At 47.9% G+C, this 21803-nt stretch overlaps 1 protein-coding gene across 1 annotated transcript in view; it reads left to right on the top strand.

Moving 5' to 3' along the window:
• COL8A1 (collagen type VIII alpha 1 chain) overlaps positions 1–21803 on the top strand; it is a 145930-nt gene that overhangs the window by 57501 nt on the left and 66626 nt on the right. The window contains exon 2 of the mRNA XM_069637210.1: positions 16275–16396. The gene's annotated coding sequence lies outside the window, so the exon portion shown is untranslated. The remainder of the gene's footprint in view (positions 1–16274; positions 16397–21803) is intronic.

Raw genomic sequence — 21803 nt, 5'->3', positions numbered from 1 at the left:
GCAGGGATGTCAGTTGGTCCCAATGTATTCCTTTTGGATGTTGATTCTAGTACTTCTCTTAGGAAAGTTAATCCACCCTCCACCTGAAGGGTTCATTGTATAGCATGCTTCCTTATGCAGAAGACACAGCTTTTTTGGACTTGCCCCAAGCAGGTCTCCAACAGGGCCTGCTAAACACAAGTTCCTATTTTGGGAATTACAGTTTGAAATTAGATATAATAAAAACAAAAATTATGGTGTTCAGGCAAAGGGTGAAACCTTGTAGCTAGTTTTTAAATGAATGTAGAGATGAGGGGGCAGTCTCATTTTTATTTGAGCCCACTCTTCTGAAAGAGCAGTGCTTGCGTCAGTCATTTTAAGAAGATAGCTGAAAAGGCATCATTAAAGATTAAATGGCTTTTTATGTTATTTCAAGTTTGCGGCATTCTGATTGGACGAGTGGAGATATATAACACAAAGGTCTTCATGATTTTAAGGCCGCAAAATCTAGAGTGGTTAGAACTGTCATTTTCTGGAGGGGTTGCTAAATAAATTCCTGTACCAAATAGCAGGTCTCCTTGCAGAAACACCTGCTAGCGCCTTGTGAGCTAAATTGGGGGTGTTAAATTTGAAAGTGTCAGGCCAGTTAAGAATGTTCCTTATTCTTTAAAAGCACATCTGGGATTTGAACCAATTAATTGGCTTGTTAGTTTAAACAACTGAGACAAATATAGAATACAGGGCATATTAATTATGAAAAATGTGACCTGCATTAACCATATCTGCCCCTTAACCATGTGCCAGATGGGCAGAGTATCAAACGATGACAATTTTTCCACTAGGACACTATGTAGTAATAAATACAGGTGACACCAAAATGAACATTGTCGATAAATATGCATGGTGGCATCAAACACAAACCTCACTTGTACAGAAAGTTTGCATGCACATTATTTAATAAAGGAATGTTGGGTATGCATACCACTTCCTTGTCCAATATGCTCATACTAGCTGTACCAAGGAAAATAATATGCCAATTTTCTCCATGACACAAAGATGGATCAAATATTGTACTCATTAATACATGTGTCAGCTGGACAAAGTAACTGGTGATGACAGGGTTTTAGCAATGACACTACCATAACAAGTAAGGATATTTACTGAAGAATTGTGTGCATGGTGGCACCAAACACAAATCTTGCATGTATAAAAATAAGCCAGCTGGAAGCACAGGGGCTTATTGGCCAACATTCTTGCACAGTGCTACTGAGGTCTCATCCATTCAGCACCTCCTTCTAGGCCTCCACATCATGGCCCAGAGCAACTGGCGAGCAACAATTTAGGGTGCCGCGAGCAACATGTTGCTCCCGAGCTACACGTTGGGGATCCCTGGGGTATGGGAAGGCGGTGCTGGCTGCCCAGGCAGCTCAGAACGTGGGCTTGTACCATACTGATTGGCTGCCGCCCCCCTTCAGGGTGCCAGTGGGATTTATACTGCCCATCACTACCATTTTCATGGCCTCCAGGTGTTCTAGAAGATCTGTAAAAGAAGGGGTAGGCGAGGCTAGTGGGGAGAGAGGTAACATGCAGGAAACTTTACTATTATGTTGATGTCTGTGGATCGGAAAATACCCTGAGCCTTCATGAAATATATTGAGTTACAACCATCTATACCCTGGGGGTATCCCTAGCAGGTATCCTTGTGAAGCTCCACCACCATATCGAACAGCAAGATGTTGTGCCCTTCAAATGAGCATGCGCAATACATATACCGCCATTTAATGGGTATGTCTACTACTTTATGCAAAGAGAGGGGGCTACCAGGACCAGATAGGACAGCAGCGCGAGTGATGTCTTGTATTCAAGGTCGGAACCCACATCTAAGTGCTCACGAAGAAGCCTGCAAAAGCTGAAGGACTGTACCTGTGCATGCGTGGGAATTATATAGCTCAAATCTCGCAAGCAAAAATGGGAGACCAAAGAGAGCAAAGACCAGGCAGAGCTTAGGAGTGGAGGAAATTGCAGGTGAAAGGGGTGCTATCAGGGTGTCAGTGACTGGCAAGATAGTCCTTGGAAGAGTAGGTCTTAAGTTCCATCCTGAACTGCAAGAAAGATGAAGCCAATTGGATGTGCCTCTGTACATCATTCCAGAGGCAGGATACGTAGCAGGAGAAGGCCTGTTTTCTGATGCTTTCCTTCTTGACTTTCTGAAATCTCAGAATCTTGTCTGGTGATGTAGTGGCTTCTGGTGCTTTGGGGGCCTCCAAAGATGGTGAACATCTCAGCCAGGTAGAATAGTCTTGTTTGTGCATCAACCCCTTTCAAAGATGATGGAGCATAGGAGGGGCATCCGGTGCAGCTCCCTGATAGGTAGATGGATCTGGATGTATTTCTGCAGCCCTTTGATGAAATGTTCTGTGGCATGCTGCAAAGAATTCAGAGGGTCCAGTAAGGAGGTCAGGTAGCGGTCAGCAAAGTGTTTCCCAAATCCCGTATAGAAAAGAAAGGTTCCTGAACGAGGGTTCTGGTGTATCTGGCGGGCATGCGGACTTGAGTTTCCCTAGGCGCGAGAATGAGAGTACCAGGCTGCATGGGGTTTCTACTCGATGTGGGTTTCAAGGGCTTGTAGCACTCCCAGGAACTGGGTGGCCTAAGGATAATCAAGAGAGGATTCAGAGGAAAACGGTCCAAAGAAACCACAGGCTCTACCTTGTGTGCTCAAAAAGAGCTAATGGCAATATTATACTGTATACAATTGAACACAATGTTGTGGACAAATAAATATGGCTCGTGTAGTCATAAAAGTTGCACAAAACGATATGTATTCAATCAATGAGGAGCACAGTGTGTCTCCCACGAGGTAATGCCACGAGTCCGTCTTCAGGGCAACCTTGTTGTGGTTATATAGGGAATTGCAATATCACTCTGTATCATCGAGTTGCACTTACATCATCACGAGAAATCGGGTTACCGTTGTGTGGGAGGGCCGAGTGTAAATGTTTCCCGGTCACCCCTGCAAAAGTGATGATTACATGCTTAATATGGAGTAGGGGGTCCGTGCTGACTTCTCTTGCACAAGCCGTACAGCACACCCGCCAAGTTATTTAGGCACAAAGAGCATTCCTTGCTCAGTTGTGCTTTGTGATTCATGGCGAGTGTAGATTGCACATTTTCTCTGTGTTTACAGGCATGGATCAGGCTCTCGTTGCAAACATGGTTTGTGAATGCCGCCCCTCTTTCTCGGCTATGTGTTGTCAAGCTTTGCGCTTCATACAGTTGTACTGGGTGTATTCCTGCTGTACTGAACACATACATGTATTGCCAGTTTTTGCGGTGTTACCAAGTGCACCTACAAAATACTGGTTGTTCCTGCATTATGGTTGCTTTGGGGAAGGGGGCGTGTGGCTGTGTGTGTGTGCGCTTGCGTGCACGTGCGCAGGTGTGTGCGTGCATGGTACTTGCATTGAGCAAATGCCCCATTTTGGTAACTGCAGTAGCCATTAATCCGCCAATTCTATTGTGTACAGCCAGGCGGCACATTAAGGAGAGGGAGCACTGAAAGCCCTGTTCAGTATTTGGAATGCAGTGGCGGTGCTTGTAGCAACCAGCAGTGGGGTGTTTCTCAGCTCCCTGGTGTCTCTTCTCTTAGCCGACAGCAAGCACCTGGCTATGGTCTGAATGGAACAGTTGACTCTTTTGACAGGACTGGACGGCAACCTTAATACCGCAGATGGAAAAAATGGGGGTCACATTTTTCTTGGAACCACTGCCGCGCATCCCACACACCTCCAAAAACATAAGTTTATAAGTGTAAGGCTTTTTCTGAGAACAGAACACGGTCTCGTTCAAAAACATGCTTTGAGGTTCTTTGAGTAGGCCAACTGGTGACTCCATACACATAGTCTACATTTTTCAAACTTGTACATGTTTCTGTTTGGCTGAGGCTGGAGTTGTAAAATCAATCCGCCAGACACAGCCTGGTCCATATGACTTACCTCCTGTCTGGCATGCGTTGCCTTTCCTCGTCCAACGGGTGACAATGGTTTACAGAAGAGAACTTAACTTTAAGCCAGATAAAAAGGCAAACCATTTTAAGAGCTTTATTGATTAACTGCAACCTTGATTTGTTATTGCATTCCAAGAGTCGTGTTGTTCCCTGGACAGGACTCCAATAAAACTCCTTCAGTTTCCAGGCACATCTGCAAAGCCCGAGTCTGTTCCAGGTTCTTATTTGTGAGTGAACTAATCTGGCTTTAATACACAGAGGCAAGAGCCAGTTGTCTCAAGTCAAGCAAATGGAGGTGACATAATACCCCGGGGGGGGGGGGTGGGGGGGTATTATCGTAGACTGATAAATGCCTGATGATTAATTTGTCCTGAAAGAGCTCCCAGCCCCATGCGAGTGGACGTAATGGAAGCCGATACATCTCAATGACCACATTCACAGGGAAAACATAAGCGGGCGATTCCAGGATCTAAAAAGAGAACACGAGCAATGAGTTCCTGGCAGGCAGTAGACAGAGATAAGTCTCTATAAATGCTCCTTTGATTCTCTGCAACGCATTACCCCTCACGCAATCTCACAAGGGCTTCCAGCTCCTGAGCACAGTTATTTACACGTGTTTTCTGCCTCCCTCTCCACTCAACCTACCCAAGAAGAGCTGGACTGAGTGGCAGAGTCCTTTAGGGACCAAAAGGTAACACATACAATGGAGCTACACACCCCCACGCTTTCTGACGAAGTTCTTGGATGTTTCTCTTTTATATATATGTCAGGCTCAAGCGCTCCAACGTTATCCCTCGCAAGCTTTGGTGATGTAGGATTAAAGGAGAGTGGCTCCATTTGAGTAAAATCCCGGAGTGTCTTTAGTTTAGTTTCTTTGTTTATACCGCGTGCCAGACCCTGGGGTAACTGGGTGCCGGAGACGTAGGTAAGGTTACAACGTAGTATATACATACAGTAAAAATAACAGTAAGTGCGACTGACCAGGTTACATGATGATCGGCAATAGCCGAGTATGTTTAAGAGGAGGATCAGATGGCGGTGAAAATCTTGTTGGCAAGCCAAGCTTTAGTTTTGGCTCTGAAAGTCCAAAAGGAGGGCTCTGCTCTGATGTTCAGTGGTGTGGCGTTCCAAGCTTTGGCGGCAAGGACCGGAAAGCTGGAGCCGCCTGCTTTTTTTAGGGAGAATTTGGGGATGGAGAGGCAGTGTGTATAAGGCGTTCTGGTTGGTCTAGTTGAGGTGTTGTTTAGAGAACTTGTCTGCCAAGTATTTGGGAGCGTCATTAGAGAGGCATTTGTGGACAATAACAGGGGATCTGAGAATGATTCTGTCTCGTACAGGGAGCCAGTGAGCATCATGTCTGATGCAGGAGATGTGAGTGTCTCGTGGGATGCTCAGGGCAGCTCTAAGGGCTTTTTTCTGGAGCACCTATAGTTTGTTCAAATTGCGTTCTGAGGTGCCGAGAAAGAGAGTGTTACAATAGTCAATTTTAGAGAGCACTAGCTCTCTGGCTTCTCTTCACTAGTCTTGGCTTCTCCATTATTTTCATCCACCGAGGAGAAGGTTGTACGGCTTCTTTACTTAGATTCCAAAGAAGGGCTATGAATGCTCAAACTTACTCGCTTCCCTGAAATCAGCTTCAACAGTGCGATTGCAGGACACTTGGTGGGATTCCACTTGATCCAATTGCTGACCTACGGATTTGAGAACATCTTTTCAAATGCTTTGAAGGAGGTTCCAGTGATTATTGCAGCTGTAACTCCCTCTCTCTCCCCTCTCTATCTCTCTATCCCTCTCTATCACGCTCTGTTTTGCAAATCTATATATAAAAGAGAGAAAGCTCTGAGAGAGTTCTGCGGTAGCCCACAGGGGTGAAACGCGTCAGTTCGCTGGTGCCATCCATGCAAGCCAGACATTTGGGAAACAAACAAAATGATGAGCCTTGTAGTCTTCAATTGAAGAAAACATTCCTCTTGAGTGCAGACACTTTTGGAAGGTGGTTTTTCTTCCAGTCTCTCTAATTTTATATGTAAATAATTCCTTGACAAAGGACTTGGCATCCTTTGTAAACACGGATGGCTAATTTACATTAATCATATCTTCTGCTCCCTAGTGGCCTCTGGTTTTTTGAATGCTATCTCTCCAGGCTCAGGCTGTGTGGCCACCAAGTCTTCTGTGTTCAATGCATCATCCTAAAGTCCAAATGCCAGAACTCTATTTAGTGAATGCTCGCAAGGAGTGGTTTGAGATATCCCGCCTGTGCTGTATTAGCCTCTTCTGGCTCATGTTTCTCACCTGGGACAGTATGAACTGGTATCAAGTTCAATCGGCTACTTCCAAGTGGATCCTACCAGATCTAGCTGCGCATGTGTGAGCCTCTGTCCAATACTGGACTGCTATGAAGAAAGCTTCAGTCGTTATTTTTCTCCCTCTCTGCGCATAGCGCCATCCCTCCTCTCCCTGTGTGTACATCTGCAGGCAGTGCTCTGTACATTCCAAAGTTTCCTCCCCCTTCCTGAGCAATCTTGAAACAGCGTTGTGAAGGTTTTCCAATGATGCACCTACATGTGCCCAGTTAGTCAGATGCCATCTTTGTTCTGGTCAGTCAATGCAAATGTGGGTTCAGTATTAATGCAACATTGTTGATACCACTGCAGAACTGCTTGATGGCCGTGCCATGTGTTTGTGCCAACCCCATCTCTTCTACTTGCTTAGTGTTGTGCTTTTGCAGTAGGCTTGTTTATCTAGTCTAAGTGTAATATTGCTCTGCAAAATCAACGTCAAAATAAGTGTAAACTTAAAAACATGACCGCACTCCTTTCAAATCGTTTTCAACCCTTCTTATAAAAGTCATTGTATACATTATTATTGAGTTAATTATTAATTAAGTAAACATGTACATCGAAAGCATTTCGGATATACACAATGTTGGATCAACGTGCAGCCACCTTTGTAAACCCATGTATGGGTTATTGGTTAATATGGGAGGAGGCAAAGAAAACCACAGTCCACAGCGGTTTCCTCGTCATAACGTGAACTGCATTCTAAAATGGTGTGGTATTCGCATAACATAGGAGCATATTCTCAATGGCGCCCAATGGGTTATGGTTAACTACGGACAGACGAAAATCACACAAACTATCCCTACACGTAATCATGTGGATCAGATTAATTGATGATATCACACACAATACACAGGAATGGCATATAAGGCTTAGCACCAACCCATTGAAATGAGAGCTCAATATGACAGCAAGTCAGTCAAGTATAAACTTTCTGGATTTAGAAATATGCATTAAAGATAACCCGATAAAGGCCAGGATTCATCCGAAGTTGACTGCCGTAAATGCAGTTTATTATTATGCATCCACTGGTCACCACAAACGGTGATAAATAACATCTCAAAGGAGTAATATTGAGGGTGAAACTGAAATGCTCAGATCATTATGAGTTTTCTTATCTACGTCAAAGATGGATTCACTGAATCCCACGGAACCAAAAGCCTGTCGCGCCATCTGGCCTGCACAGTGATCAAACGGTGGTAGAAGGCATGGTCCTCATTCTATGTGCAGTGTTGGCCGCGAACAGTCAGTCTGTTGTTCTGGATACTGAAGAAGCTGCAAACCATGAGGAGGTACTCTTCGGAGAGGTAAGGTGTGCATGGTAGTTGGGTTAGAGAGGAAGGGGTAGCTAACGGTGGTGGAGAGGGAAGGATTAGGGTTATGGAGCATGGTGCAGGCAGTGCTTTAAGAGGGCCGGGGCCTGCCGGGGCTGGGCCCCGGCAGTCTCCGAAAAGTGGAGCTGAGCCGGGGCCCTGCCGGGGCACCCGGTCCCACACAACATTGGCGGGACGCATTATCCTGCTGCAGCCGCGACGGGAGATGCGCCCGCATTAAGTCAGGCGAGCTGACAGAAGTGCCAGCCAGCCACAGTGACACTGAGCCTGGCTGGCACTTCAGTCAGTCAGTGTAACTTCCTCTGATGACCCCTCATCAGGGTCATCAGAGGAAGTTACTGTCCTTTTGTTTGCCCTCCCCAGGTCACTGACACAAGCGAACCCGCGGGCTTTGTGATCTAATATGCAGATTAGATCACGGAGTCCGCGGGTTCACAGAGGGTGAAAGGCACCTCGGGCTCTGTGATCTATCTGCTCTGAGCAGAGATCACTGAGCCCGAGGCGCCTATCTCCGTTGGCAAAGCTTTATAAAAGATGCCTTGAATTGTGCACATTTCAAGCCATCATTTATAAACGTAGAAATACTTCTATGTTTATAACAGACGGCTTGAAACGTGCACAATTCAAGGCATCTTTTATAACGCTTTGTCGACGGACAAAGACACCGTGGGATGTGTCCGTCCTCAACGCTTTATAAAAGATGCCTTGAATTGTGTACGTTTCATGCGATCTTTTATGAACATAGAAATATGTTCCAAATGTCTGTTTATAAAAGGTGGCTTGAAAAGTGCACAAACCATAGCAAGGTAAGCACACAAGTGTGGGTAACTTACTATGGTTTGCGCATTTTTCAAGCCACCTTTTAAAAAGTGCACAAACCATAGTGCGTAACTTACTATGGTTTGCACACTTTTCAAGCCACATTTTAAAAAGTGCACAAACCATACTAAAGTAAGCACACAAAGTGTGCATAATTTACCATGGTTTGTGCACTTTTCAAGCCACCTTTTATAAACATAGACATATGTAACATTGCTATGTTTATAAAAGATGCTTTGAAAAGTACACAAAGCAAAGTAGTACGCATACAAACATATAAATGCTCACATACATTTATATATTTGTTTGTGCACCTTGCTATGATTTCAGCACTTTTTAGGCCACGCCCAAAATGGAAGACTCGCCCCCAAACGAGCCACCCCCCCTCAATTTCTTACCCCACTTAAAGCACTGGGTGCAGGGTGGGTAAAGGGGCAGGCACCTTGGGTTGAAGCCTACATTGAGTGACAAAGAGGAGTTGGAACGTGGGAGAGGGCTATGGGAGGCATCGCCCACAATTAAGAGGGAGGAAGACCGAGCTGGGCGAGTCAGGGGACTAGAATCGAAGAAAGGGTCACAGTGCGGATGATCGGTGGGCGGGATTTGAAGTATGTGGTTTGGCTGGCAAGACAATCAGTGGGCAGCCATTTGAGGAACACACACACATTACCCTAGATATATGAACAAGAATAGAGACTGATGTACCATAGACTCTTGAAATGTGGCTATAAGGTAGACAGTTTGGACAAAGTAGTTAAAGAAGTTAAACAGGTACATAGAGAATCATGATTGGCCACAAGGCACAAGAAATCAGGTATGAAATCTAATGTTAAACCGATCAGCTACGAAAGAAGGCAACTTCGTACAATTCCAAGTAAACACGTACATGTTCTACAATTGGATATTGTGGCAATAAGCCACGAGGTGGCGGGCCAATACCGCCCCAGGTAATGCCCCTGGGGCGAGTTATAATGGTGCCCCGGGGGCATTACTTTGGGCAGTATTGGCCCGCCACCGAGGGGCTTATTGCCATTAGTACCCCAGCCCGTTAGACCGGGGTACTAATTGCTTTTTTTTCTGTTCCGAAACACGTTTCGGAACAAACAAAAAGAAAACGGCAAAAAAAATGGCCGCCGCCATGGAAAGGGAAAACGTAGTCCGTTTTCCCTTTCCATGGCGGCCATCGGGAGCAGATGCGCTGGGAACAGAAGTGTTCCCAGCGCGTTCGCTTCCAAGAGCAGAAGAAAAAAGAAGGTAAGTGGGGTCGGGAGGGCGGAAGGGAGGGGATGGGGAGGAAGAAAAAAAAAACGTCACGCGGTCTCCAGCGGGGGCCGATGGAAGCCTCCAGCCGTGTGGACGCTTGGAGCGGGGATCGCTCCGAGTCTCCACACGGCTGGAGCCTTCCATCGCCCCCGCCGGAGATCGCAGGATAGAAGGTAAGTCGGGTGGGGTGGGAGGTGGGAGGAGGGAGGGAAAAAAAATTCTTACCTGAGTCCCCGGCGGGGGACAAAGGAAGCCTCCAGCCATGGGGAGGCTCGGAGCGGGGATTGCCCCGTTTCGAGCCTCCTCATTGGCTGAGGGGCTGCCACGCCCCCCGCCGGGAACAGAGTAGCCGGCACACACTCCGTGGATGGAATACCGTGTGGTATGGCTCGCAAATGAGCCAATCATCACACAGTATTGCTGTTCAGCCACGCGTGCCGGGTACTAATGATCTTAAGAGACCAGTCAGTCAATATTCCCTGGTTACCGTCTCAAAGGCACCAACAATAAAAAGTCGACTTTGTCTGGGAAGATAGGCCATGCGCAACGTGCTTACCTTGGAAACAAGGCCATGCAGAGCAGCACAGGTTTGAATCCCGTGTTTAGAGCCTGGTCTCCAGTATTAAGCGTGTTATATAAAAAAAAAATCATGAACTAGCTACTTTCACCAAGACCACTGGTAAATTAAAAATGGTCATCAACAAAACCCACAGGGGCCTATAAATTTGGATCCAGAACAGAATTCCCATATACATAAAAAAATAAACATGTAAAATGACAAGGTTCACAAATGTATATGATTGAAGATGTAAGCAATTGTTGCTCTACCTAAGTTGTACACATGTTGTGAAGTATGTGCAGTGGAGCATCCTTCAGGTGCGATAAGAGAAAACTCTAACTTTAAATTGTATAACACATTCAGGTATTTTGAAGAGCAGCACATATATAAACCTATATAAACTTTAGACACAATGGATGCGCAATGTGTACTTGTAGGGGCATCATTGAGTGTCATTTCTGCTGGTTTATGTGTGACCATTTGTATGGCACACACAATGGCATTTTGGAAGCAGATGTTGATCCCAAATGAGAATGTTGTTCAACATCTGTCTTTCCTGCCCACACCTGCATATAAAAAGGGTCTAAAAATGTGCTGTTCAGTGTGGTTTGACAATGTCACATCACACTTACAGTCTGGTTGCTCATGTAGTGTTGAAACCTCTAGCACATGTGAAGTGATCATTGCCAGAAGTCTCAAGGGTGAAGCATAGCTTCAAGCTTCTCCCTACCTGTGGTAGCGGGAAGAGCTATGGCCATAAGAGCGAAGCTCGGCTGAACAGTACGTCATGCCTCATTCCATCTGAATAGTCTAACGTTATAGAGAGGTTTCCTTCTGGTGGTTGAGGAGTTTTGATTAGTGGTTCAGTTGCTCATCTTGGAAAGCAGACACCTGGGTGTAATTCCACTTCCCTAAAGAATCGTGTGAAGAAACTGCGACTGTCACCTGAACTGGCCATGGACATGTCTAGCCTCTATGTCATTCCATAACCGACCGTGGCATAATCTTGGTCCCAATTCAGGCCTTACACACGCCGTGTTAGCACACATGCAGCACCTCGTGAACACGATTCTCCTGTTTACAACATCAATGTTCTCTGCTGCGCCTCCTGAGGGTTAGGACTGTGCTCTATAAAAATACCAAGACAGATAAAAAAAAATGTCAATTCCTAATGATGGTCCTTGCAAAGAGGTGACCGGCTATGTTTGCACTTCCAATGTGTTCCTTTCCAAGAGGTAGTGTAAACTAAAATTGTTTAACCTGGGGCTTCCTGGATAACACAGTCTCTCTTGTAGTACTTATCGGCCGGTAAGATAGCTCAGCGGGTTGAGCGCTCGCTGCTGAGATCTGAGCATGATCTGCAGGTACGAATCCCAGCAAGGCCAACTCAGCCTTTCATCCTTCCGAGGTCAATAAATGAGTACCAATTTCAGTTGGGTAAAATTGTATGTAAATATGTTCTCTGTAAAGCACTTTGGATTAAGGCGCTATATAAATAACAGATCATGATCATTATTGGAGGAGGCATTTACAATGGATCACTATGGAATCACCCAGCTTTCAGCCGGTGTAAAGACAGCTAGATTCCATGAGCCTAATCCCAACTTGTAAATTACATGCTTCTGTCAAACCAAACGTGTCTACAGGTGGAGTGGGAACATATTGTGGGAACATACACCGCGCGCTCCACCTGCAAAAACGAAGCAAATCCTCTGGATTGGAGAAAAAGGTATTCAGACAGATGATAATGTGTAACACCTGCCTTTAGCACCTTATCACCGGATCCGGTGGCTTAAAATCCGAGTCCCTTGGACTACCTTCATGTCCTCACTTCCACTGGACAGATAGCACTGCTGCTGCTTTCATCTGTTTGCCCACCTGACTTATATTTTAACTTCTTTTTTAGGGAAAGTTCCTAATTCAGGGAACGTGTAGCGCAGTGCAAAGTGAGTTTGGACTGCAAACAAACACTTTGCACTGGGCCAAATTCACAGAGCGGAGCAAAGTGACTTTGCACTGCAAAAGGACTCTGCACTGTGCTAAATGGGCGTAAATCACAAAAAAAACACTAAGTCTGCGCTACTTAGTGCTTTTTTGTGTGCATTAGGCCCATTTAGCGCAGTGCAAAGAGTACTTTTGCAGTGCAAAGTCACTTTGCTCCGCTCTGTGAATTAGGCCCCGTGCAAAGTGTATTTTTGCTGTGCAAACTCACTCTGCACCTCGCTAAAGGTAATGCGAATTAGGCCCTTAATCACCTGAGCATGTCACATTTTCTAATTCAGCAAGGGGGTTTCCAGAGTGGCTCCCAATACTTTCAGAATAAAAGCTCAGCTGGGGGTGTTAATCATCAGGCATCCTCAGCTGCCCGCTAAGGCAGGGCAGCAGCAGGTGAGTGATGCCTGGTGTACAGTTTGGTGACCTCTTGCAGGCCCACCGGAGAAACTGACATGGCGTAGAGCATGGGTGCACAACATACGGCCCGCGGGCCAGTTGCGGCCCGCCATGCTGTTTTTTCTGGCCCGCGAGGCACAATGACTTTTCTAATGGAGGGCGGCCCGCAAGCAGCATCGGCCGCCCTCCATTAGGAAAGTCTTTGTTGTCTTCCGGGACGGACAAAACACTGGCCATCATTGGCTCAGCACACACGCACCACATCACTCCTACGAGCCACGTAGTGCGTGTGTGCTGCACCAATGGAGTGCCAGCACTACGGCTGGCGTGGCCAGTAAGGCTGAGATGCCGGAAGGCATTTCAGCCTTGCTGGCCACACCAGCCGTAGTACCACTCACCTCGCCAGTGCTCCAGCTTACCTGCCTTCCAGAACGTCCGGTAAGTGGTCTGTTAGTTTGTGTTTGTGTGTCGGGTCTGTTCTGCTGTATGTTTGTGTTGTGTATGTTGAGATGGGGGGCTGAGGGGGTGTGTCGGATGTGTATGAATGCTTGTTTTTGAGTGTTTGTGTTGTGTATGTTGAGTTGGGGGTGGGGGGGTGTGTCGGATGTTTATGAATGTTTGTTTTTGAGTGCTTGTGTTGTGTATGTTGAGTTGGGGGTGGGGAGGCGTGTTGGATGTTTATGAATGTTTGTTTTTGAGTGTTTGTGTTGTTTATGTTGAGATGGGGGGTGGGGGCGGCGTGTCGGATGTGTATGAATGTTTGTTTTTGAGTGTTTGTGTTGTGTATGTTGAGATGCATGTATGGGTGCATGCTTCAGAGTTTGTGTGCTGAGTTGGGGGGTTTGGGTCTGTATGGGTGCATGCTTGAGAGTGTGTGTGCTGAGTTGGGGGGTTCCGGTCTGTATGGGTGCATGCTTGAGTGTGTTTGGGGCATAGTGTTTGGTTGGGGGTGAGGGGGCCATGGGGAATAGTGTTTGGTTGAGGGTGAGGGACAGGGGGTCATAGTGTTTGGTTGGGGGGTGGGAGCCATGGGGCATAGTGTTTGGTTGGGGGTGAGGGGGCCATGGGGCATAGTGTTTGGCTGGGGGTGAAGGGGCCATGGGGCATAGTGTTTGGTTGGGGGTGGGAGCCATGGGGCATAGTGTTGCACTCCAAGAGTGAACCCAATAATAAAGCTAAAACAGGCACAGTTAGGAGATGTACATCCATTGCTTTTTTGAGGAAACCTGACTCAACGAAGGCCATACTCCTCTTGGGCAACCCAAACAGCAAACTATAGCAGTCCAAAGTAACGGAATGTCCAATCAAGGATCAATAAAATATATATAATTTAATTAAACAGAACGATATACAATAACTAAATCGAAATAAATGATAACAATGGAAAATGTGTAGTACAAAATGTAAGTTTGAAATGCAATAAAAATCGTTATCCCTCAAAAACATATTCTTTTTCGATGTGTTTAATACAAATTGGGGGTTGAAAAAGCCTCCTGACATGTCCCGCCCACCGCCCTGCCCACTTTTCCTTTTCGGCCCACTATAGCCCTCATGTAAGGTACTTTCGGCCCTCTGTCAAAATCAGTTGTGCACCCCTGGCGTAGAGTGACAAAACTGAATTGGACATGCAAAGGAAAAGGAAAAACACGCATGGAGGGTGTAACTAGACATGCAGCAGGTGTTTAGCGGATAATCAGCTATGCAGGGGGCAGCAGGAAAGTCTTATTGCAGGGGGTGGGCAATATTAAATGCACGCTTGTGATCAGGAAGAAAGGCCGGGTAAGCAGGTTGATTCTTTTTTTAATGCGGCAAAAATATCAGTCCCAAATCTTGCCCTCTAATTTGTTGAATATGTCGAAACTTCATTTCTGGATCTTCTTTCTCTGTATGGAAGCTTACATGTGGTGTCCCAGTTGGAAGGAACATACTGACATCCTAATGTAAATAGCATGCCAATAACAAACCGTCCCTGATATGGCTGGTGACGTAGCATAGTTTAGGAATTGCAGACCAGAAAGGGCTCTTGAAGTTTGGGACAACAAGCTTTTCTTTCCCAATGGGTAGGCTCAGTCTCATACGGGCACTCATACGGGCATTTTGGGCGTTCAGAGTGGCGTTCTTCCACAGAACAACACCCAGAGGCGCCACCAAGGGGTGGCCAAGTTGGGCCACGACCACCCTTATAAAAACGCTGCCCCGCCACTGGCCTGAAATTCAGCAATGTGTTTGGTTTGGTGTGCCACCCCAGTGACCTCATCAGGCCGCTCTTATGAAAAATGTGTGGGGGTGCCACTGACGACACCCCACGTCATGATAGTATGTGTGTAAAGACGGTGGTCTGGTGATGTACCAAACGCGCAATAAAATACACACACGCCCTGTTTTAGGCACTAAAGCAACATTTTAGTTGAGTGTCTCATAACTCGTTGTACCAGTGACTTCACAGTTCTGGAGAATTCTGTCAGCTTCTATGCTTAGAGTAAAGAAATATATATGATTTTCATAGCATGTGCCTATTAGAAGGTGAAGACCTCATCGAAGCATGCATTTGAAACCTGTGCATTGTTATTCATATTAGGGTGCCATGCTTTATTGTTATTTTCCCAAATCTCAGCCATGAAGGCGTATTACGAATATTGTGGTGAGGAAAAAAAGCGGTGGTGACAGAATGCCTGCCACTTCTACTGCACTGCCATATTATGAGTTTGGGGATAATGTTGAGGAGAGGCCTCCAGCACTTGGCTTGAAGTATCGCCTTCACATTAGCACCAATATCTGGAGGAATTACTCTGGCGAAATGACTCCACCCCCCCCAAATTCCTCAAAAATCAGCAGAGAGTCCTATGGATATGAAAAATGGGGATTAGCTCTGTCATTCTGCCACTTGTAATTGGGAGGCTTATGCCCATCTAGACGCGGCGGCAAACGTAATCAAGTTTGGGTGTAATCCCTCTGGAATAACCACCAAACGCGTGGTGTGCTGGCTTGGACTGGCCTATTGGGCAATAGGTCAATGCCCGAAGTGCAGGTCCAACTTGCTAGCGGCGGCCAGTTATTTGGTGAAAGCGGCCAAGTGTTTTAGGCAGCTTAAGCCAGTTTAAGTTACTTCACAGAGCAGCTGGTAGGTTTGACCAGTCTTGCTGAAGAGATGTTTCTTTTAATGCACTACTTGCAGTACATTTTACCCAAAAACTACCCCGGGTGTATTACTCAAACAGTCTGTCACAAAAGGAACACACCACCTTTTGCAACTGTGAGACACTTTTTCATTGGGACCTGAGCCAATTGTGTGCACCAGTCAGACCCAAGCAATGAAATCCATCATATGGATCTTTTTTAGAGCAGGGCATTTGAGATCAGTCTTCTTCGGATCTCTGACGGGTGTGCAAACATTCTATTTTCACATTATAGTCAGTCCTTCTCAAACGTGTCTTAATTCCAAAGTATTGTTTCCAAGGTAAGTTCCTTGGCTTCCAGACCCATGCAGAAGCAACTTCCACCATTCCCACTTGACCCTCTCCCTAGCTGCATGAAACACTTCCAAGGGCACTTAGCGTAACATGGCTTCCTCTGTTTTCTTCTAGGCGCTGCCTCAGAAGCAAGTGACAACTCATCGTCTACCTGAACATTGCGTAACTCTCAGGCGTGCACAGGTGTGGTAGAGGCGCGCCGATCCGTCATTCTGTCCTGCGCCCAAAGACTTCATGTGAGTATAAGCTTAACCGCTTAGGCAAAAGGGCGCCTTGATCTTGTTAGTGGACCAGAATAATAGTCCAAGTGTTTTTTATGATCAAATATTGCATATAATGTTTGTGACATAAAAACTCATTGTGGTACGGGGTATGGTTGCTGGTCAATGTAACGCAGAAACTGTTCCAGAAATGCCCAAGCACCCTTCCTTCTTCATGAAACACAAGCGTTTGTGTTAACTACTGGGCTGTGTGACGTCAATGCACGTGTTTCATTTGGTTGCTTTTTACAGGAGTCCTATTCTCATGCTAAGTCACCCCACTCAACCCTGGCTGACCATTAGGACCCGGGGTGGGGCACTAGACAATTGGGGAGCTCGGAACTCTGGCATGAGCCCGTGTTCCGAGCTCCCAGTCCCATTCTCATGCTAAGTCACCCCACTCAACCATGGCCGACCATTAGGACCCTGGGTGGGGCGCTAGAGAATCAAGGAGCTCGGAACTCTGGCATGAGCCTGTGCTCCGAGCTCCCAGTCCTAGTCTCATGCTAAGTCACCCCACTCAACCATGGCTGACCATTAGGACCCAGGGTGAGGCGCTAGAGAATCGGGGAGCTCGGAACTCTGGCATGAGCCTGTGTTCCGAGCTCCCAGTCCCATTCTCATGCTAAGTCACCCCACTCAACCATGGCTGATCATTAGGACCCTGGGTGGGGCGCTAGAGAATCAGGGAGCTCGGAACTCTGGCATGAGCCTGTGTTCCGAGCTCCCAGTCCTAGTCTCATGCTAAGTCACCCCACTCAACCATGGCTGACCATTAGGACCCAGGGTGAGGCGCTAGAGAATCGGGGAGCTCGGAACTCTGGCATGAGCCTGTGTTCCGAGCTCCCAGTCCCATTCTCATGCTAAGTCACCCCACTCAACCATGGCCGACCATTAGGACCCTGGGTGGGGCGCTAGAGAATCAGGGAGCTCGGAACTCTGGCATGAGCCTGTGTTCCGAGCTCCCAGTCCCAGTCTCATGCTAAGTCACCCCACTCAACCATGGCTGACCATTAGGACCCAGGGTGAGGCGCTAGAGAATCGGGGAGCTCGGAACTCTGGCATGAGCCTGTGTTCCGAGCTCCCAGTCCCATTCTCATGCTAAGTCACCCCACTCAACCATGGCTGACCATTAGGACCCTGGGTGGGGCGCTAGAGAATCAGGGAGCTCGGAACTCTGGCATGAGCCTGTGTTCCGAGCTCCCAGTCCTAGTCTCATGCTAAGTCACCCCACTCAACCATGGCTGACCATTAGGACCCAGGGTAAGGCGCTAGAGAATCGGGGAGCTTGGAACTCTGGCATGAGCCTGTGTTCCGAGCTCCCAGTCCCATTCTCATGCTAAGTCACCCCACTCAACCATGGCTGACCATTAGGACCCTGGGTCGGGCGCTAGAGAATCGGGGAGTTTGGCTCTGGCATAAGCCCATGTTCCGAGCTCCCAGTCCCATTCTCATGCTAAGTCACCCAACTCAACCATGGCCGACCATCAGAGGCGTTGCTAGGGGGTGGCTAAGGGGGCTATAGCCCCTGATCTTTTGGTTGCAGCCCCGGATAGAATCTCAGGAGCTACAACCAAAAGGCTAGCTAGCCCTGAGTCCCGACAGTTCCGACATCAGCGTAGCCCCGGGTCTTTTCCAGACCTAGCAACACCCCTGCCGACCATTAGGGCCCGGGGTGGGGCGCTAGAGAATCAGGGAGCTCGGAACTCTGGCATGAGCCTGTGTTCCGAGCTCCCAGTCCTAGTCTCATGCTAAGTCACCCCACTCAACCATGGCTGACCATTAGGACCCAGGGTGAGGCGCTAGAGAATCGGGGAGCTCGGAACTCTGGCATGAGCCTGTGTTCCAAGCTCCCAGTCCCATTCTCATGCTAAGTCACCCCACTCAACCATGGCCGACCATCAGAGGCGTTGCTAGGGGGTGGCTAAGGGGGCTATAGCCCCTGATCTTTTGGTTGCAGCCCCGGATAGAATCTCAGGAGCTACAACCAAAAGGCTAGCTAGCCCCCAGTCCCAACAGTTCCGACATCAGCGTAGCCCCGGGTCTTTTCCAGACCTAGCAACACCCCTGCCGACCATTAGGGCCCGGGGTGGGGCGTTAGAGAATCAGGGAGCTCGGAACTCTGGCATGAGCCTGTGTTCCGAGCTCCCAGTCCTAGTCTCATGCTAAGTCACCCCACTCAACCATGGCTGACCATTAGGACCCAGGGTGAGGCGCTAGAGAATCGGGGAGCTCGGAACTCTGGCATGAGCCTGTGTTCCGAGCTCCCAGTCCCATTCTCATGCTAAGTCACCCCACTCAACCATGGCCGACCATCAGAGGCGTTGCTAGGGGGTGGCTAAGGGGCTATAGCCCCTGATCTTTTGGTTGCAGCCCCGGATAGAATCTCAGGAGCTACAACCAAAAGGCTAGCTAGCCCTGAGTCCCGACAGTTCCGACATCAGCGTAGCCCCGGGTCTTTTCCAGACCTAGCAACACCCCTGCCGACCATTAGGGCCCGGGGTGGGGCGCTAGAGAATCAGGGAGCTCGGAACTCTGGCATGAGCCTGTGTTCCGAGCTCCCAGTCCTAGTCTCATGCTAAGTCACCCCACTCAACCATGGCTGACCATTAGGACCCGGGGTGGGGCGCTAGAGAATCAGGGAGCTCAGAACTCTGGCATGAGCCTGTGTTCCGAGCTCCCAGTCCCATTCTCATGCTAAGTCACCCCACTCAACCATGGCCGACCATCAGAGGCGTTGCTAGGGGGTGGCTAAGGGGCTATAGCCCCTGGTCTTTTGGTTGTAGCCCCGGATAGAATCTCAGGAGCTACAACCAAAAGGCTAGCTAGCCCTGAGTCCCGACAGTTCCGACATCAGCGTAGCCCCGGGTCTTTTCCAGACCTAGCAACACCCCTGCCGACCATTAGGGCCCGGGGTGGGGCGCTAGAGAATCAGGGAGCTCGGAACTCTGGCATGAGCCTGTGTTCCGAGCTCCCAGTCCTAGTCTCATGCTAAGTCACCCCACTCAACCATGGCTGACCATTAGGACCCGGGGTGGGGCGCTAGAGAATCAGGGAGCTCGGAACTCTGGCATGAGCCTGTGTTCCGAGCTCCCAGTCCCATTCTCATGCTAAGTCACCCCACTCAACCATGGCCGACCATCAGAGGCGTTGCTAGGGGGTGGCTAAGGGGCTATAGCCCCTGGTCTTTTGGTTGTAGCCCCGGATAGAATCTCAGGAGCTACAACCAAAAGGCTAGCTAGCCCCCAGTCCCAACAGTTCCGACATCAGCGTAGCCCCGGGTCTTTTCCAGACCTAGCAACACCCCTGCCGACCATTAGGACCCAGGGTGGGGCGCTAGAGAATCAGGGAGCTCGGAACTCTGGCATGAGCCTGTGTTCCGAGCTCCCAGTCCTAGTCTCATGCTAAGTCACCCCACTCAACCATGGCTGACCATTAGGACCCAGGGTGAGGCGCTAGAGAATCGGGGAGCTCGGAACTCTGGCATGAGCCTGTGTTCCGAGCTCCCAGTCCTAGTCTCATGCTAAGTCACCCCACTCAACCATGGCTGACCATTAGGACCCAGGGTGAGGCGCTAGAGAATCAGGGAGCTCGGAACTCTGGCATGAGCCTGTGTTCCGAGCTCCCAGTCCTAGTCTCATGCTAAGTCACCCCACTCAACCATGGCTGACCATTAGGACCCAGGGTGAGGCGCTAGAAAATCAGGGAGCTCGGAACTCTGGCATGAGCCCATGTTTCCAAGCTCCTTGACAGCGATGCGCCCCAAGTCCTGTACCTCCTTTGCCGGTCCTGTTCCCCCATACCACCTTTATCACCAGTGAATAACCACACACATGTGCTAAAGGCGAAGGAAAAAGAAAAAAGGCAATTTCCCGTGTTGATTCATAGCCAACACTGTTCACGACGCGGCATCACAGGACTGAAGAAAGGTCAGTTTTTGTTGGTTTTTTAAAATGTTTACTTCGCCTTTAGCACCTGCGTGTGGTTACTCGCCGGTGCTAATGACGATACAACCCTCGGTGGTGGGCCGACCACACAGCCAACGACACGGCCGCCCAACTTTAAGACCCACGAACTGGCAGGGGCTGCCCACCACCTCGGTATATCCACCACCACCTCAATATATCCCTACTTCACGCCTTCCAGGCTGATTTGTGATTTTCTTTTCAATTAACATTTTTTTATGCCAGCTTTGGAGGCGTTACCTGCAGAAAATCATTTGAAGGAAAAAAGTAATGCCATCATTGCTAATGTGACTAGTCGCACCCAGTAACAGCATAACCACTGGTGCATCCGTAATGGTTTTCCTGGAATCCTACTGGTGGTATTCCAGAAAATGCATTCACTTTGAAAAATATTTTCCTATCCATTTACAACTTTGTTTTGATGGTACAAATAGATAGTGTTCAGAATGTGTTTGTTTTTCTTTCTGTGTTTGTTTTTCATATAGCGCTTTTATCTAAAGCGCTTTACATAGGACAAGTTTGCCTACATTACTATTTTTTTTATTTTTTATTTATTGGATATTTATAATGCGCCTATACACAATGTGTTTCAAGGTGCAACAAGACAAGAGGGTGTAACCCAATCGAAAGTGGTTCATACCCATCCTGCACATTTTTTTGATGTTCAAAACGGTCTATTCAGAGCCTTTTTATGGAAAACATGGGAGAGCAAACATCAAGGTGCAGATTGTAAGTTCTCAGGCTGGTGGCCCATACCTATGCCTCACTATGCCACAATGCATTGGAGGTTGCTAAGTCATAACAGGGGCATGGCACAGAAAACAGCCTTATTCCATTTGCTTAAGGGCTGGACAGTATATTATTTTATTTATTTTGTTTTCATTTATTTCTAAAGCGCTTGAACAGGGCCCGTAGGCATTGAAGCGCTGGGACTGACTAACTCACAAAAAACATAAATAGGAGAACCGGGATCAGCCGCAGGCAAGAAATCATTCGAAAAGAATAGTTTTCAATTTTTGTTTAAAAGTTAACAATGAGGAACAGGCCCTCAGATCAGGGGGACGTGCATTCCGGAGCCGCAGTGCTTCTACGGGGAGGCACCCTTCTTTCACCAGAGATAGTCCGGATTTAGGTGTTTGCAATAGTCCTGAGTTGTTAGATCTCCGTGTGCGCCTATCAGGAAGCCAGGTTAACTGATCAGAGAGATGAGTAGGCCTCTTTCCATAAAGGCGGGCCTTGGAGATGAACAGAGTCCGAAACACGATCCTTTTCCCAATAGGAAGCCAGCGTAGAGATCTCCTGGCTGCTGACACATGATCGGTCCTTTGCAGACCCAGGACTACCCTAACCGCATTGTTTTGGACAACTTGCAGGCGGTTGAGTTCACCTTTTCCCACGCCTTGCAGGAGAGTCGCACG

Source organism: Ambystoma mexicanum, chromosome 7p, assembly GCF_040938575.1.
Source record: "Ambystoma mexicanum isolate Mex_15411 chromosome 7p, UKY_AmexF1_1, whole genome shotgun sequence".
Lineage (NCBI taxonomy): Eukaryota > Metazoa > Chordata > Amphibia > Caudata > Ambystomatidae > Ambystoma > Ambystoma mexicanum.
Note: the sequence above shows the minus strand (reverse complement) of the source record. Positions and strands in the feature narration are given on the sequence as shown.